Source organism: Pinus tabuliformis, chromosome Q (genome assembly GCF_031772625.1).
Source record: "Pinus tabuliformis cultivar Carrire ecotype Pingquan chromosome Q, CPIR1, whole genome shotgun sequence".
Lineage (NCBI taxonomy): Eukaryota > Viridiplantae > Streptophyta > Pinopsida > Pinales > Pinaceae > Pinus > Pinus tabuliformis.
The window spans coordinates 555,295,391-555,313,719 of NC_142296.1; positions in this window are offsets into that span (position 1 = coordinate 555,295,391).

The following is an 18,329-nucleotide window of genomic DNA, read 5'->3' on the forward strand; positions in this document are numbered from 1 at the left end:
TTGGAGAATTTGTGTCATCATTAAACAAAATAAAGGAATCCATATCAGAGTGGATTGAATAAATGGGAAAATTTTCAGGCTTGCTCTCACTACTTACCACATATTTCATGAGCGTTTCTCTATACAGTCTCTTTGGTTGCCCAAAGACTGAAATAGTGGCATAGGAGAGGTCTAGTTGAAGGGATCCTTGGAGCTTTTCTCCCCATGATCTTGATAGGAGCATATCATACTTTGGTGGAATGTCAGCAACTACTACATCCATGAGGATGGTCTTGTTGGGATATTGGACTAAGGAGACACACAGGTCTTTGACGAGGCCTAAACATTTCACTTGACTTGAGTCAAATGAGTATAAATCTTTGTAAGGTCTTGTAACATCAAGATTCAGTTTTTCCATAACTGCTTTGGGCATAAGATTGTGCGATGCCCCTGAGTCAAACATAGCGTTGTGCAAAACTTTGTCATGTATATGCAAACTGACATAAAAGGGTGGGACAGGTCCATGTGTTGATTTTCCATTAACTTCTGGGCCAAACAGCAGCTCTGGGGTGTCATCTAAAACATTTACATCATCCCTAACCTCTGGCATTTGAAGTGATCTTTGAATTTGTTGTCTATACACATCGTGTTTGGCAAGTTCTGAGAGGGGAATGGATATCTTCAACTTAGCTATTTCTGCCTCTAAATTAAATGGCTTTTCCAATGGAGTCTTGGTGTTGATAATGGCAGTTTTTTCTGTTTCATTTGAATTATCCGCTATTTGCTCTTGTTTATCGGCGTTATGAGGACTGATTGCTTGCGGTTTTTCAGTTTCAGGAAAGTTTTTTGGAACACTGTTCGAGCTTTCTTTCGAGGAAGAAGGTGGCAAAGGCTGATCTCCAGAAGGCTGTATTTCTGTTATGTCTTCTACAGTGACTTGTTGCGGGTTCGGGACAGGTATATCAGCTGGTTCTGTCATGACAGCCTTACCTTTAATCTTGTTGGGCTGTTTGCCATCCTTTGTTTTGCTAGGTTCAGAAATGTCAATGGTCCTAGTTCTCAGCTTATATTGTTTGTGTACTTCATACACAACAGTATCGTAACCTTGTTTAAAATCAAAAGACTCGCCAGACTTAGTCTGAAACTGATTGTAATCGAGTTCATTTTGGTCTTCTTGGCTCAGAAATGTTTTATGCTCACCCTTTAGATCCATCAGGTTCATGTGAGTGTCCTCTATGGGTTCACTAGAAGTAGATCCTTCAACATAGTTATCTTGAAAAGGGGGTCTTATATCATGGTCTTGGTTAGACCTACCAGCATTTGTGTTCTGCGTTTTCCTAAAATTTGGGTTCCTTATGGTATTAGACTGTTGTCCTTCCCATGATGCTTTCCTTTCGACATTTTCTACTCTTTCTCCCAGCCTTTGCAGGCCACTGATGATAGCATCAAGCTTTTGATCAAAAGCTGAGGGTTCTTCCTTAAAGGTGGTTCTTCTTTCCATTCTAGCTCTGTTTCTTTTGGCAATTAAGTTGGCTTCTACGCTAACAGCAACATTTTGCATGTCTGCAAGGGTCTGAGGAGCTCTTTCTTTTAACTGGTATGCCATATCCAGGTCGAATCCATCAGGGAATTTATACAAGGCCAGATCAGGGGGAGGCCTTAGGTTCTGTGGTATTGCGTTATATACATTATTGAATCTTGCACAGTACTCCAAAACAGTCTCTTGAGGACCTCTTTTAATTGTATCATATTCTGCTAGTATGTGCAAGGGGTCTTTCTTTTTCTCCCATCTGTTGGTAAAGGATTGGTAAAGCTCATCTGGGGTGGTTATGGAATTTGCAGCGAGTGATCTGAACCAAGTTCTTACATCACCTGTTAAACTCTGAACAAAAATTCTCATTCTCACGCTATCATCATCTATTTCGTAGTTTTCAAAATAATCTTGCATCTTTTTAGTGTGCTGAAGGGCAGCAAAAGGACCATTACTATCAAAATATGTGATCTTTGATTGGTATTCTTGAGGTAAAGCCCCAGGATTAGCAGGCAGTTGTAGGGGTGCATATCTATTGGCCATATTGGCAGGGATAAGTGGAACAACGGGGATTAATGGAACAACAGGGATAATCGGAATAACAAGAACAACTGGAACGGTGGGAACAACAGTAGTGGTAGTATGTGCAGTGAATGAAGGTGTGGAAGGAGTGCTATGAGATGTGGATGATGAATTAGGGGAAACAGGGGTTGAACGAAATAAAACCTTGACAGGAGTCGGAATACAGCTAGGGTAAGCTGTTTCAGGACTCAAATCAGCAAAATTTTCCTGTCTTTCTTGCTTCCTAAGGATTTTTGGGATTATGTTAGGGTTCTCAAAAACAGCTGGGGGATTCGGGTCTGGATTTGACCTTGTGTATCGTGGATTTTTCTTAGGAGCCAGCTTCCGAATTTGTTTTTTGGTATTTTTCTGGGAATATTTTTGTGATTAGCAAGGAACTGATCAGATTTTGGAATGGCTGTGTATAGCTTAAGACTAGCATGAAGATTGACTGAAGCAGCTTTTATCTACTCCTGTAAATGTAAAACAAAAACAGTTTCAAAGGCTTCCTGGCTGACATTCAGGCTTCATCTGTAGTTTTAAGGGATATACAGCAATTAGAAAATCGATTTTTCCTGTGGATTTTTTACAACCTTCTTTGTGAATTTAACTGAGGAGATTCCCCAGTGGAGTCGCCATTATGTTATCACTCAGGTTTTCCCTCAAGTTGTAGTAAAGGGATACGGCCGAGGTAACCACAAACCAACTTTGGATTGTAGGTTCTAGCCCACCTGCAATCAGAGAGGGCTCTCTCTTTCAGATTTAGCTATGTTGAAAAGGATTTTAGGCTAGGTATTGAGTTCAGAGGGTTTTTGTTTTGTTTTTGGTGGGAAAACTGATGTTTTCAGGTAGAGAGGCAAAGCATAATCTGAAAGTTTCAAACCATTGGGTGTGGAGTCGAGGAGGAGGACTGCTGGTGCGTTTCTTCGGTCACAATAGGGGAAAATGGAGCCAGATAGCTGCACAGGAAACAATGTTTCAGGTTTTAAATGATGGAACGAATGCTAACTAATGAGAGGCAGTTAAGAATCTCTCAATCAGCTTAACAAAGGGAGGTAACAAAGCCCTACCTAGGGGCAGTAAAGAATCCCTAGATAATTGACAAACACAGGTGAATTAGGGTAAGTATGAGCCAGAATGAATTCATATTCATTACCAATTCATTCAGATGAAAACATAAAGAAACAACAGAAATTGAGCATAGAGTGTATTTAAACAAGTTCTAAGCTAATCTTTCTTTCTTCTATTTAGATAGTGGTAACAATAAACAGAGGTAAGATGCACTTATTGTTTCATGCTGCAGTGCGGGAATTCCATCACACGGTCTATAGAAATCATTAATAGCACATCAGACAGTTTCTTCTTCAAGATTTCAGCAATCTTTGATTAAGGAAAACAACTCAGATATACAGTGCGAGTCTCTAGTGAAAAATACCAATCGACCAACCCTTAAAACAGTGCAGAGGGTGGTATATATAGGGAAAACTCTTCAAAATTGCTTATTTACAGTTTGACCTAAACAGGTCTGAAGGAAAGATGATTACTTTAACCTAATCCTATCCAAAAATAAATGCATAAAATATCTTGAGCTGCGTTGAGGGCCGCCGTATGGGGACTGAGTAAATGTGTTGTCCTCGGTGGCTTGGTGCAGTTGTCTCTGCAATAACTGTGCATGGGTCTCTGCTCCATTGTAGTTCGGTGTCCTTAAATGCTTCAACTGTGATTTGAGAGCTGGGATGGGCTTTCACCGCCTGATTTGACTTTGTTGGCGGCCATTCAATGTTAACCTGCTTTGGGAACTGAAGGTTTCTTTTAAACAATTTAACTGGTACACTTTGCTGCTTCTCTTTCCTCTGATACTCTCTGACAAATGAATTGGGTCGCTTTTCTCCTTTGCTATGGGTCTAATCAAAAATTAATGGCCGTTTTTCGGCCTCTATTTCCTCTAGAACTGTCTTCTGCTCCTTTCTGCATGCTTCGCGAAGAAAAACGGGTCATTCGGCGCCTTTCGGGCTTGCTGGGGGCTGCGCGATGAAAAGATTCCCCATTTTGGCCTATTTTATCCAGCGCGCATCAAAAACTGCCTCAGAAACTGATTCCAGGGCTCCAGAGTGCGATTTTCGCCCTTCGTGCCAAAGTTGTTGATGACATCAGCATGACGTCAGTGGGTGGGACCTCATACAGTGGGTGACGTAAGCAATGACGTTAGCATGATGACTTCAGCATGATGACGTCAGCGTGTACAGAGGTGATGTGGCAGTACGGCGGGTCTGATGATGTGGCAGGACACATGGCAGGGACGTGGCAGGGTGACTCGGCGGTACAGTGGCAGGAGGCCACGCAGGCGGATGACGTCAACGTCGACGTGGTGCTGACGTAGGATGGAGGAGGGCGGTAAGCGGTTTCTGGGTGCACCGCCTTTGAGGAAGAGTGGTTTTGTCAGGGGGGCTCCGCCACAGCCCAGGAGGCGACGCGTGGCGGGAGTACGGCGGCAATACCGCCCATCTCCCGGACGCTAACCTTCGGGCGGCTCGGAGATGGGACGGACCCGCCAACCGTTGATCTGGGCGCAGAACGATCGGACGGCTGGCGGTAAGGATGAGTCAGCGGAGGGGTAAGGGGCGGGAATATACACGGAATATTCTAAATTTAATAAAGCGCGGCGGGATTTTAAAACTTTGGTTTATGTGGGTTTTGGGGGTTATAAACGGGCGCGGGTTCATATATTTACACTTGGGACTTAGGGATAGGGGTGAAATATGGGTTTTTTTAAGGTTTTAGGGCTAGGGGAGAGGTTGTTAGCATGACCAGGTGTCATCTAACTCCTGCTATGACACAGATGGGCTAAAAACAACCCCAGATAGACTGCTTTTTCCCTGACTTAGAAGAAATATGGCTATATTGCCAGGGAGGGGATATTTACATAGGGAAGTTTTATATACATAGTTTTAGTAGGGGAAGGGGAAACAGATTAGGGATTTAGATAATACAGTCAGTAGTTAATATGGAGATGACCAGAAAGCGCTAAGTTAAGGGTCCTTAGGCTAATTTTGGGGAAAAGAACCTGCAAAGAAATGAAATCCTTGAGCGAAGCAGATCTTCACCAAGGCAGCTGATATGGAGAATGATGGAACTAAGAGGAATCAAGCAGATCTTGACCTCTTTGGGGAAATTAGTAAGTGACTTGGGGAATGAGAAGAGGGGGAAGTTAGTTATGTCTAGCTCGAGCTCCTCCAGATAAAAATTGCTTGATAACTGTGATCTGGAAAGATATACACTTAGAAACACAAAAATTGATCATGAATCATTTTGCAACCTCAAAAACTACCTACCCAGCCTACTTTCCTAACATTTTTTCTTCTTTTTGGTATGGGTGCAATTAGACTTGCAGACCCAGCTTTACAATTTTTTCTTTTGAATGTCTTCCTATCTAAATCTACACTTATTTCTGCCAAGGGCCCAGATTAAACAGTTGGGTCCCTTTGATTCTCTACTTATCTACAAATCTGCCAAGATTACATTGTTTGGACAGATACATTCTCTATATTCTAAAACAGGAAATTGAAACCTAGGGAGACCAAGATTAGACTGTTTGGACCTCCCTTAAATGAAAACTCTTCAAAACTGGAACAACTCATCAAAATTGGAATACAACAGTGCCATTTGGACTAGCACACTTCATGGCATCTTGTGGAAATATGGAACACTGCAGCCTGCAAAGTATGACATATTTGGCATGTAAAAATGTCAATCATGAAAAATGAACACCTGTTGCAACAGGATGCTAACACTCTATACACATGTTATACTTAATACATTTGCTTTAACAATTTGCATGTTTATGCTCTTTCTATGCGTGTTCAATTTCAAATGAGAACATATGTTCATTACAATTTTTATAACCACATGGATGTTGTGTATAATTTATAATATCATCCTACAACCAAGCATGTATTAATAACAAATGGGTATGCTTATTCCTTTTAAAACATGAATCAAATCCCTCTTTCAATGTCATACAGGTTGAGGAAGCTATATTTTCTTTTCTTCTTTTTTGTTTTTTCAGAAGAAAAAAACATTTTCTTTTCATTTAAAAAAAGAGAGTATAATATTAGATATTTTTTATAGTGTGTTTATTAAGTCCCATGTGGACCAAAATGTGTTACAATGTATAATTTTAAGTTATATTTTTATATGTTTTTCTTGTTCAACAACCTGCATAAACTATAACATTTGCACAAGTTATCTATCCTACTTTGCTACATACAATTTTTTTTTATTATCCAAAATATGTGAACAATATATTAGGTGAAAACCATCAAATTTTGAATCATTAATACATCTCTAAAAATAAAAACCATATACCAAAAAGGAATAAACAAAAAAGTGACTAATGAGATGCATTATGAAAGATTAATAAATCCAACATTTATCAAAGAATCCTGGACAAATGCTGCAAAATAGAACTTCCCCAGATCCTTTGAAATACCTCTCTTTAATAGTCGATACACAACCTGATTTTGTTCCCTGTAGATGTCACCAAAAGTAATATCCTGGAAAGTTCTCTCTAGATTGCGGATATGACACATCCAATTAGAAAGGATTGGTGGATTAAACTATATATGACTCTTGACCCAATCAATGATTCTATTTGAGTCCATGTACATGTAATTCATCTAATCCCAAACATTTGGCGTAGATAAGAACTCCCCATAGAGAAATAATTTATGCTCTATTATTCGTGCCATATCCACCCTCCCACTAGAAGTGATAGTATATGCCCGACTTAATGAAAATGAATGCATGACAACCACATTTCCTATTAGAACAAGCATCATCGAAAATTCCTGCAACGAGATACCACCATATATCCTTTATCTTTCTCTTTTGCTTGGGCACCTTCTTCTTCCTGGGCCCTATCTCGACATAATATTCCACAACCTTTAACACAATAGTCCTAACATCAGCCATATTATGCTAAAAAACTTTAGAGTTCTTGCATCACCAAATGATCCATATAATGTAGAAAGGTATGGAGCAATGATCCTTTTGAGTCATGAACTAGTGGTTAAGACAATCCTCTAGTGAATGATTATTTTCATGACAATTTTTTATTGTGCTTTGATGGTCTTTTTTATTATTTCTTGAACCTTTACACCTTCACATCATTTTTGACTATGATAGAGACATTTTAAAACCAAATTGTTTTTTGTAATGTTTTCAAAATACGTTGCATCAAACTTCTCAACAAAAATTAGAAAACACCAACAACATTTGTTAGAGAACAATTTCACTAAGAATGAAAAACCATATTCTTAACTACAAGAACCATCACACATAAATCTCGAGTGATAGTCAATGTGTCAATAAAAGTCAAACTTAAACAATAATCTCTACTAATGAATTTAAATTCATCCTACCATAAATACAAATTAACAATAATGTTGAATTATTAAAGTGATCCACTCATAAATATTAGTATGCCATCTCATATGCCTCTACATTTATTTTACAAGACTATTTACAATTTACCTCAATCCTTAAGGATTACCTATGTAACATTTACCCCTTAATCCAAAGGAGTGTTTGTGAGTCCAAGTGTAATATTAAAATCTTCAAACATTTCTCTTCAAAGGATGTCGATGAGCAATTTTCTCATTTGAGGAACAATTCCTTAAATAAATAATATTGGCCTTTATATGATATTGAATTAGATGATGCTTTGTGTTGATGTGCTTGGTTTGATCATGGAATCTAGTATTCCTAGCCAACTTGATTACAAAACTATTTTCAACCAAAAGAAGAGTTTAATTCTCCTATTTCTCCTGCAAATTTTCAAGTATTCTTGGGCCACACAATCTTCTTTGTTTCTTTTGCAACTACCACATATTGTACCTCTATTGTGGAATTCCAGGAGATAGTTGTTGAACCAAGACTCATGAGATATCTTGAAGTTGACACTCTTTTTTCTTTATCCTTGTCAAAGTCTTCATTATAGTATCTAATTTTGTTGAAGTCATCCAACTTAGAATACTTGAGTCGAAAGTATTGAGTTCCCTTCAAGTATTTTAAAACTCTTTTCAAAACAAACCAATGGCTTCCACAATGTTTTTGGTGAATCTAGAAATGATGCCATTAATTAATGAAATATCTATTTTGATGGTGGCAAGGTAGATAATACTTCCCAAAAGTAATTTATACATGGTTGCATCCTTAAATTCATTCCCTTATTTTGATGTGAGGTTCAAATTTTATTCCATTGGAGTCAAGAGAGGGTTACATAACCATTCCACGCTTGTTCAAAAATTCTTCAATGTACTTCTTTTTGGAGGTGATGTACTTTGGATTTTGAGTTGGTTCAATGGCCAAGTAGTAGTGAAGATATACCAAATATGTCATCTCAAAGCCTTTCTTCATTCTTTATTTATGGGTGCAATATAACTTTAATTATTCCCTATTTTCAATGGATCATATACATACACTACAATATATACAACAATTTTTCCAACTTTGTTGAAAAATAGAGTTGCGTCATCAACATTAAATTTCTTGAAATTTAATTTCAAAAGATGCTCACTTAGTTTTTCATAGTAGGCTCGTGGTGCTTGTTTTAAGCCATGTAAGGATTTGATGAGTTTACATATTTATTTCCTTGTCTCTTCACAACAAATCCTTTTGGATGAGATATGAAGCTATTCTCTTTTCACTCTCCATTCAAGAAAGTAGTCTTCACATTCATTTGATAAAATTTCCATCCATTCTATGTTTCCAAGGACACTTGAGACAAATCATAGCCCATTTTTCCATGGGGAAAGGTATCCTCATAATTAATTCCTTCTTTTTGTGAAAACACTTTTTCCATGAACTCAACTTTTACTTGTCAAGTGAGTCATCTAATTTGTACTTGTTCTTATAGACCCACTTGTATCCAATTGGTTTTGTTCCAAATGGAGGGTGTGCCAACCTCCATGTCTAATTCTAGATGAGAGCATAATATTGATTTTACATGGCTTCTTTCCATTCATCATAAGAAGAAAATGTTGCAAAGGAACTTCGTTCAAATTTAGTAGATAAATTCATTTCAAAATCATGCGAAACATCCATATCATCTACATCACTTAAATAGGAAATGCGCACATCACCTCCATCTTATCTTATAGGACTTCTAGTTGTTGCCTTTCCAACTCCATCAAGATGAACACTTTCAAGTATATTTATGACCCACTTTGGTATACCTTTTGAGATGGTCAAATTTGCTCCACTAATTTAGATGGTGTTTCTTTTCCACCAAGGTTCAACCTTTCAACCCTCACATTTACATCATCCAACTAAAATTATTGTTTTGATGAAGTGGTGTTACATCCTTACTTTCCACCTTATCAATATACTTGAGATACCTAACCATGTATCTAGCCGTGACACTATTGTTATGCCCTAGGAAACCATGTTTGGTAGCTTCATCATTGCTTTCCTAGTGGCAAGAAGAAATGCATTGGTTCCTGCCCATTTACAAGGAGAAATAATTGCCTAATTCACCCTAGCCTAAAGTGATGATCTTTCCTAACTTATAGATTTTCTCATTCATGAGGAGATCACTTTAGGAAAGTTTGAATTTCCTCACTTAATGCCTTGGGAATATATACAAGACTCTAAATTCTCTAGGACTTAGGGGTCTATATTCATCATCTCTTCTCCTCAACAAGTCTATATAATGAAGCCATTCCTAAGGGAGAATAATAACCATAGTGAGATGTGAGTAAATCCTATTGAAATTCCCTTAGATCCTTCTTGTCATCATAAGGTATTCATACTTTTGAACATAAGCCAAGGAGGAGTTGGAAGCAAGGAACCACAAAGTGTCTTCATACACTCAATTTATAATTGTATTTAGATTATTCTTATTACTATAGATTTCATGGTCCCCCACCCCTCCCCCCCCATTTTATAGTGTTTATTACTCATATTAGATGGAAATAGATTATGTTAAGTAGTCTAGGCTAGACCTAGAAAATCTATAATTGTATATTTTCTGGGAAGAGGTAGATACATATTTATTGTTATTTTATGTGAAAGGTATAGGTGGTTGGAGTAGAAATAATATCTTCAGGGAGCTAGAGCGAGATATTTTACATCGACTTTAGTTAGGATCACCATTGGATTTTAGAATTAAGGTATCTCAATTCTCATTCCACTCTTCTTTTTTGTTTTCTAAAGAGATTAAGATATTAGATTTAAATAAAATATATGAATGGTCTATCCCCATTTTTTCATATATATTGGGAAGATTTGTGGAGGAACCCACCTATCAACAAGAAGAATTTTCTCAAAATATTAGTGGATACTCCACTAGGTAAGAGTCCTTTGATTCTTCATAATTTGGTTTCATTCCTTGGTTATTTCTATTCCTTGATATTCATATTTGATCTATTGTCATCCTCTAATAATGTTTGAGTCATAAAACACTTTGGATATGTTATATTTGGCTCAAGTATGAGCAAAACATCATTTTCCCTATCATCATTATGTATAATTCAACACAAAGTGATGCATTGATCTCTGCAAAATAGAAAATAGTAGTTCAACACATTTTCAAGTGTTTGAGGAGAAATTATGCTTGTAGGGCCCAAATTTGGGAAATTTATTCATTTTTTTCTATGACTTTGTTTGCTAATTAGAGTAGGAGTTTGCTAAGGCTCATACCTTTCTATCTGTAACCTCAAAACTAGCTCTTTTTATTGAATCTAATTGGATCCCAGAAATCATGGTCTTCTTGTTTTCCTTTGGTACATTTCATTGCTTATTGCTTGATCATGCTATTTGGTGAGTACTAACTGAAAGATAGTTTTGAGTCTTCCATGTTTTATTTGTTTGAGTAATTGTCTCTAATTTTCTATCAATGAGTAAAACTTTGAAAATTTTGATTGCTTGGCTAGGTCCCTTTGCTAGTTTGGATTACTTCCTTAGAGAGACATTGGGGCCTTGATATCGTAACTGTTTTCATTGTCTTGTGGCCATGGCATTTAACTTATTGGTAATGTGTGTGTCTTTCTTTACCTCTTTAGATAGGTGAAAACTGACATGTCCATGCAATTAATTGCTTGATATATTTTGAATGTCTTGTCATAATGAGGTTTCCTTTCATTTATTTTTTATGTCTTTGGCCAGATCGTATTACTTGATTTGATTTGGTTTTCAGATTGATATTGAGAGTGTGAGGATTTGACTTCTTATTAAAAAGGCGAAAATTTTCCTCTTCCATTATTTAGTTAGAGTTCTTTTAATAAAATTTACACTTATCATCTCTTCAATTTTGAAGATTCATTGAAACACCATAAAGTTTCAACCCATATACCTTGAGTAGAAATAACCATTAAATGGAAAAAATATTAATTTAAAATGAATTATACCTGTTTCTTTTTAGCAAAACAATTGTAGCCGAGATTTAGGCACTTGGAAAAGGATTGGAAAGGAAAATCTCCAAGGCCATGAAACAAAATCTAGAAGTCACTTGAGAGTGTGAAGTCCAATGACTGCATAGGATTATTGTCAAAAAGCTCCTGTAATATCACATTGGAGGCACATGGAGTGATTTCCTCAATCCATTTTTTTCTAGTGTTTATTGGACTACTAGTCTTATAGGAATCTAATGTGGGCATAGCTCTTTCTGAACAATCTCTTGGTGAGGTTTCGAGTTTAGTTATCTCGATCATGCATGTGGTATCATCCCATTATTGGAAAGTGTCGTGATTGATTTCAAAGGAATTGATGCCAAAGGTGTTGATGTCAAAAGTGTTGTCATTGATGTCAAAGGAATTAATGTTAAAGGTGGTGATGACAAAGGTGTTCTCATTGGAGGACTAAGCTCATTGAGAATGTTTAAAATATGATATTATTGATGTTAAAGGTAGTATCATGGATGTTTTAAGTAAGCGTATTTATTGTGGATTAACAAGCATGTCAAAGGACTATCAAAGCTCAAATGTTTCCACGTAAATTGGTGAACAAGTGTGTTTGAAGGAGCAAAGACTTTGGAGCCACTTTTAGTACAAAAGATCAGATCATATGTACTTGAAAAAGGAATACATGGATAGACCTTGGAAAACCATTTCCAATGGTGTATGACACTTTGTAAAAGGCTTACTAGATCAAAAAATATTGTGGGTCAAAGTTCAGAGGTTAAAAGGTCAAAGGGTGCAGACCTAAATTTAGTGTTTTGGTCATGGGCCTCGAAACATAGTTAGCATACAGGTGGTGGAACTACCCAAGATCAAGAGAGAAAGTGGTGGTCCCACCATGGGACACATAACCCTAGAAATTTAATCCCAAAAGTTTTTAAAGGAGTTCGAATTTGTATTTTTGGGGTAACAGGACTTAGGAAAATGGTATATTTCCCATCTACTACTACCAAATTTCTCGTCTTATGCTAAAAATTTATAACGTAAATTTTTGGAAAAACAAAAGTCCAAGACCCTTCTTCTATCGTACCCTTGACAACATGGACCTATAAGAAGAGAGCACATGGCATGATTTGATTGGTTGATAGACATAAGAGGAGACATAGTGGCATGATGATGTCAGCATGATGTTAGCATCTGAAAGTTCCAAGACACAGGGCACTCCAGGATGATGACACATGGCATGCAGATAATTCCCTTACAAAAGGTGTCACATATCAAGACAAATGTCTTACGACAGTCTAGTAGAGAGAGTATGGGGGTTATAAACATAGCAATATTCAAATCCTAGAAGGCTTGGTCTATGGCTTGATTCCAACTAAAAGCATTCTTTTTATGAAAAGCTATGAGGAGAGTTGCAATCTTACCATAGCTTTTGATGAACTTTATGTAACAATCAATACAACTTAGAAAACCTCTTAAAATTTTAATGATGTTAGGTCATGGCCAACCTTGTATTGCTTCAATTTCTTTGAATTCACATGTACACCATCCTGACTAACAATATGGCCAAATTATTCCGCTTTAGAGATACCAAAGGCACATTTGGACCTGTTGAGAAAGAGTGGATGATTAATAAGTAGTTATAATCCACATGGATGACACAATCACGATAATTTTCATTGTAGATCAAGATGTCATAAAAAGGATATGAGGATGAAATGACAAGGAAAGGGTTGAAAGATGTTGTTCATAAGAGTCTACAAGGTGAAAGGTGCCTTGCAAAGACCAAAGGACATCACTAAGAACTTGTAATGGTTTTCATGAGTGTGAAATGTCGTTTTGGGAATATATACCTCCTTCATGTACATTTTGTGATAAATGGAATAGAGATCAAGTTTGATGAAGAATTTTGTGCCTTTGATCTCATCCAAAAGGTCATTAATGGCGGGAATGGGGAACTTGTCCTCAACTATTAGTCCATTGAGAGCTCTAAATTATATACCCATGCATTAAGTTCCTTGTTTCTTAAAGGCAATGAGGAAAAGTGATGAATAAGGACAAGTACTAGGGTGAATGGGACCAATGGATAACAACTCTTGAACTATCCTTTTGATTTCATTTTTCTAGGGGAAATGGATAGTAATAAGGGTATATATTGGGTGAGAGGCTACTTTATATGAGTAAAATATAATGATAATTCTTACCTCAAGAAGGTGGTAGGATTTGGGGAGTTTTAAAGATAGATTGGTATTTGGTTAAGATTAATCACATGTCAAGATTGATGGGTTGATAAGGTGTCTCAAAGGCTTGAATGGCATGGAATTGGTCCATAATGCCTAAATGCCTCTTTTTAAGATGATTTTCCATACATTGGGAGTGAATGTTCTCAACATAACCAATTATGATTCCTTTAAAAGAGTAGCAATGCCTCTCCAACTAGAAACTCATATATAACTCACATATTTCCATGGTAATAAGGCCTAACATTTGTAAGCATTCAACACCTAAAACAATGTCACAACCACCCATTTTATAGAGAACATGCAAGTTTTCAAGGAATAATCACCCATTTAAAGCCACATGTTTTCACAATTACCATCACAATTCATGGAACCGATAATTAACAATCATAATCTAGAAGTATGGTCATAAGAGGGATATAACAACGTATTTCTTGGGCTAAATGTTGGTGAATCAAGATATGGATACTAACACTATAGATTAAGATAATGGCATTGTGATGTTTGAAGTAGGCAATCGATTTGTTCATTTAGGCCATCGAAATACTAATCAAGGCATGTAAGACGATCTATTGTTCCACGACCTGTAGAGTAGATGGATGAATGTCTCGTAAGGTTTATCTTTATATTGATCTTTCAAAATATCCTATGAAATGCCATAGATAGTTTTTTCTCCTTATATTATGCCTAATAAAATATTTTTCATAATAGTGGTAGCAAATAACTTTAACTAGTTAGTGCTCTACAATTGAAACATGGGTTAACTTGTGGAACTAGAGTGGTGGAGAGGACATATAAGGATTGGTAGCATGAAGAAAGGTTTTTAGCGACAAAATACACAAATTTGTAATACAACCATTTATGTAGGAAATTTGTGGATTGATAATAGTGAGCAAGGTTTCAAGAGTCCTAAGTATAATGGAGTACCATGTGTTATATATCTTTTTGATAATGTGTGGGGTCCAAAAATAGTACTTGACCCAATTTCTTAACACATTAACTAAGGAGGCTTGACTATACCCTTAGCTTGATTGTACCCTTGGCTATAATATGTTACTACTTAAGTACTAGAGAAGAATCTTCTTGAGCATTGTTCTCTATGCCACTATAGTAGCAAGATGATTGGTTGACTTATGTAAATCTTGTTTCAAGTAACCTAGGATATTTCCAATATACCCTAGGGTGCATGGAAGAGCTTTTGTAGATAGGTGATGTTTGATGTGGTCATACTTAAAGGAGTACCAATTGGGGTTATAGGATTGTCCAACTAGGCGAAACTACTTATATTTGTTGCATGTATTCTTCCCCTATTATATATTTACATATTGAATAACAAATCATTATGTTATTAATAGATGTCTCAATATGTTTGTAACTTGAAAAAATGCTCCCCATTGTGTGCTCAATAAAGTACTCTTATACCACTTGTGGGATTCCATTTTATTAAATTTGAAGATATAGAGTAGAAATAATATATATTTTAACTAGATTTATTATAGAAATGACATATCACAAACCACAATAGCAAAAAAAAAAAATGGAAAATCAAAAAATGTTATACCTTTATTGATGAGAACAATGTTCACTTGCCTCTTTAAGGAGATTATTATATGCTTCGCGAGACATCTCATTACATTGCTTCTGTTTCTTTATATATTTCTATATACCTCTTGGAAGCATTATGAGAGAATGACCTTTCTAGTAGGTCGAACCTTCTAGCAAGTCTTACAATTATTGCTTTCACACTACTCCATGAGCCTTAATGTCTAGAGATAACCTCCATACACAACACCCTATCTATCTATTTAAGGAATTAGAACAAGAACCTAACCTAAGCTATTCCCACTCGCCTACTTCTTCTCTTACTACCCATTATTCAAAAAAAAAACTTTAGAGTTATCAAAATAATAGAGAATTCAAATACCTTTCGAAATAAATTTGAATTAAAACTATAAAAAAAATACTCACTCTCACCATTTTGTTCTTTATAATAATATATCTTTATACCTTTACTTATAATAATATATCTCAATATGTTCAATTACCATCCTTCTCCAAATATTTCTCCTACCGTGCTTTCATGTACTAATTTCTCAAGCTCCATTGATTAAATCTTAATTACTCGTAAACCATTACAAATTAACACGTTAAACGATTTGCTTCCCAACTTTTTTTAATCCCTAATTTCCTCTTGCAAGAGAAGGGAAGCTTGAAGCCTATTACAATATTCCAAGTTGTCAAGGCAAGACAGCAAACAATGAACTAACCAGAGATGGTGGCGTGGGCTAATAGTCTTCGTAACAAGTCGAACAATGTGATTAAGAAGGGGGCAACTCCATTTGAACGACCATCTTTTGTTCAGCCGAGAAGCCGGATGTCAAAAAATCCCAAGTCTCAACATACTTCAATCATATATAAAATTATATTTTTGTTTTCGTAAAGTCATATTTTCTCATCATTAACTTTGTTTTCTAGAGTTTTGGTGCTCGGAATAGAATTGCAAGTAGTTCTTTCCGTATTCAAATATTTGGAAGCATTACCCATATCTTTGTAGTGTAAAAAAATATAAATAATATGAAAGCAAGTCTATTACTAACTCCAATCTCTAGAATTTTGATATTTGAAATAAATTTACAAATAATCTCATCGTGTTCTTCTTTGTTTTATAGTAATAATAGATATATTTTATTATAATAAATTTCCATTATTACCCCTGATTCATTACTATTTAAAATTTTATTAAGAAATACTCAAAAGAATTATATGAAAGTATGGGACTCGGTCGTGATTCAAGGAAATTATATATAATCACATAGCTTTGTTATTATATATGTGTGTGTGTGTGAGAGAGAGAGAGGAGGTATGGTATATAGTAATGGATCTGTATGTATGGATTTTATATTAACTGAGGTTTTGAAAAAATATTTATAATATTTAAAAAGGTTGATATTAATAAATTGATTTATTTATTTTGTTATATTTTTTAATTCATTAAGAGAATTGATAAATTTGTTTATGTTATTAAGAGGTTCAAAGAGAGTCTTTATATTTTTGAATTTAACATATTTAGGTAGGGTCTCAATATTGGTTAACAATGGTTTGTGTTGTGAGATATCCATCATTTCACTCAACCCAATAATTTTTTTTTTATGATACATTGATTGATTTGAACTACTATCATATAGAAATAGTATTGCTTCAATAACCCCATATGTGAGATAGACATGACTTATAGCTTGCAAGTTTGTACATCATCTATTACCCATTTTCCTTGATGCCAAATTAGTCAAGGTCTCTTATCCCATTAAGCCCATAAGCTACATCATCCCCACCTTCCTTCCATCAATCTACCAGCTTTGGCAAGTGTAAGTTGACTCTCAATTCAAATGGCTTGATCCCCAAAGAAAATATTTAGTCCTAGTTTTAATACTAATTACATTAATAGGGATGTATATTTTAGATTTGGAAGCGAGCTTCCAAATTGAATGGTGGAGATGAATTAAATCACTGTTCCCCTTTTAATCTTGATCATCCAATTATAAATTGGCTTAACAACATCAATAATACTCTTATCTTAGTTTTGTGTAATAATAATTTTTACTAACCATTGACTTTGATAAATCTACAAATTTACATCTTTATTTTTATTTAAATTTATACAAAATAAAATACATAAATTATAATAAATAGTAACTTTTAATAAATATATTTATTTACTTGAATATAAAATAACTTATCAAAATTTATATGAATTCATATAACTATCCTAATCTAAAAATTTATAAATTAATAATAAATTCTCTAATTATAATTTCATAATTATAACCATTTTTAACACAATAGATAGAACCACCGATGTTAATTATGCTTCACCATTTACCTCAAAAAAGTATTGTTTATAATCCTGAGTAATTTTTACTTTGAACATTATTTAAACATCTTTACATAGTCATAATTTAATAAACCATTAAAATAAATATTTATCTATATTAAAAAATAATAAAATACCAAAACGACACCTTCTTCGTTTTATATGGGAAAAAAAATATTATAATGCTGTAAAGTTTATTAATAAATTTATTAACCTAGATTATATCATTTTGTTTTATATTGTGATATTGGAAGTTTAATCTCTTTATAATTAACTATTATAAATATTTTTTTAATGAAATATAAAAGATGTAATTAAAAACACATGTTAACGTAAATGTTTTATTTTAGAAATTCAAAAATTAGATAGATTTTTCTATATGTATTTATAAATATTTTTTTAATGAAATGTAAAAGATATAATTAAAAACACATGTTAACATAAATGTTTTATTTTAGAAATTTAAAAATTAGATAGATTTGTCTATATGTATTTATTTGTCATAGACTAGAATATAACTACAATTCCTTAACCAACACTATAAAATAATGGGTAAACCCTCCATGCACCAAAAAATTATGAAAGGCGAAAACTTTGCGTTGAGAACCACAAAAAAGGACACAAAGAACCACATTTAATTATTTATTATTATTATTATTATTTTTCTTCATAGGGAATTTCCCTTGAAGTCCCACGCAGGAGGGCTTCCGCCCCCCTTCAAACACCCCAAGCAAGGGGACTTCTCCCCC